This window comes from Urocitellus parryii, chromosome X (genome assembly GCF_045843805.1).
Source record: "Urocitellus parryii isolate mUroPar1 chromosome X, mUroPar1.hap1, whole genome shotgun sequence".
NCBI lineage: Eukaryota > Metazoa > Chordata > Mammalia > Rodentia > Sciuridae > Urocitellus > Urocitellus parryii.
In genome coordinates this window covers 69,711,890-69,713,512 of record NC_135547.1, presented here as the reverse complement: position 1 = coordinate 69,713,512, position 1,623 = coordinate 69,711,890, and the positions used below count along the sequence as shown (strand labels likewise).

Genomic DNA, 1,623 nt, shown 5'->3' with positions numbered 1-1,623 from the left:
CTATAGTAATAAAAACATCATGGTATTAGCGCCAAAACAGGCAAGAAGACCAATGGAATTAAATAGAAGACACAGAGACAAACTCACAAAAATGCAGTTACTTCATACTTGATAAAGGTGCCAAAAACATACATTGGAGAAAAGAAAGCTTCTTCAACAAATGGGGCTGGTAAAACTATAAATCCATATGTAGTGGAATGAAATTTAACCCATTTCTTTCTGGGCTGTGGATGTGGCTCAGTTGGTAGAGTGCTTGCCTTGCATGCACAAGGCCCTGGGTTCAATCCCCAGCACTAAAAACAAAACAAAACCCTTTCTCTCATCCTGCACAAAACTCAAAGTGGATCAAAGACCTTTAGATCAGAAGAGAAAAAATACTAGAAGAAAATATAGGCCCAACACTCCAGAATATTGGCACATAAACTGACTTCTTTAACAAGATTCCTAAAGCACAAGAAACAATTCAATAAGTGGGATGTCATCAAATTAAAAAGCTTATTTACAGCAAAGGAAACAATCAAGAATGTGAAGAGAGAGCCTACAAAATGGGAGAAAATCTTTGCCACCCACACCTCAGATAGAGCATTAATTTCCAGGATATATAAAAAACTCAAAACACTTAGCAAAAACAAACAAACAAAAACCCAAACAATAAGTGAGCAAAAGAACTGAACAGATTCTTCTCAGAAGAAATACAAGTGGTCAATAAATATATGAAAGAATGTTCAACATCTCTAGCATTTAGAGAAATGGAAATTAAGCTACTCAGTCAGAATGGTATTATCAAAAATTAAAGTAATAAAGAATGTTGACAGAGATGTGGATAAAAAGATACATTCATACATTGCTGGTGGGATGGCAAATTGGTGCAACCACTCTGGAAAGCAATATGGAGATTCCTTAGAAAACTTGGAATGAAATGACCATTTGACCCAATTATCCTACTCCTCAGTTTATATCAAATCTATTTAAGGGCTGAGGATACAGCTCAGTTGGTAGAGTGTTTGCCTCACATGCACAAGGCCCTGGGTTTAATCCCCAGTACCACAAGAAAAAAAATAACTTAAAATTAGCATTCTACAGTGATACAGTCACATCAATGTTTATAGTAGCTCAATTCACAATAGTTAAGCTTTGAATCCAAACTAAATACCTTTCAACAGATGATTGGATGAAGAAATTGTGAAAAATATGTATGTATCAGCCATAAAGAGGAAAAATGACTTTATGACATTTGCAAGTAAATGGATGGACCTGGAGACTATCACGCTAAGTGAATAAGCCAGCCACCCCCCCAAAAAAAAACAAAGCTGAAATGTTCACCAATATGTGTAAACAAACCCACAATAAGGGGGGAGAGTGGAAGAATAGATATTCAGTAGATTAGACAAAGACAAAGGGGAATGAAGGGAAGGGAAGGGGAGGGAAGATAAAAGTGGAATGAATCTGATTTTTTTGTTATGTACTTATATAAATACACTCTATTGATTCCCACCATCATGTACATCGATAAGAATGAGGTCCTAACTAGAATAAGATATATTCCATCCTTGTATAATTATATCAAAATGAATCTACTGTCATGTATAACTAAAAAGAAACAATACAAACATATACAAAATT

The 1,623-nt window shown here is 35.1% G+C and overlaps 1 non-coding gene across 1 annotated transcript; it reads left to right on the top strand.

The window, feature by feature from the left end:
- The first annotated feature begins 225 nt into the window (after positions 1-225).
- Trnaa-ugc (transfer RNA alanine (anticodon UGC)) lies at positions 226-299 on the top strand. Its single transcript has one exon. It is a non-coding gene; the product is annotated as a tRNA-Ala (tRNA).
- The last annotated feature ends 1,324 nt before the right edge of the window (positions 300-1,623 follow it).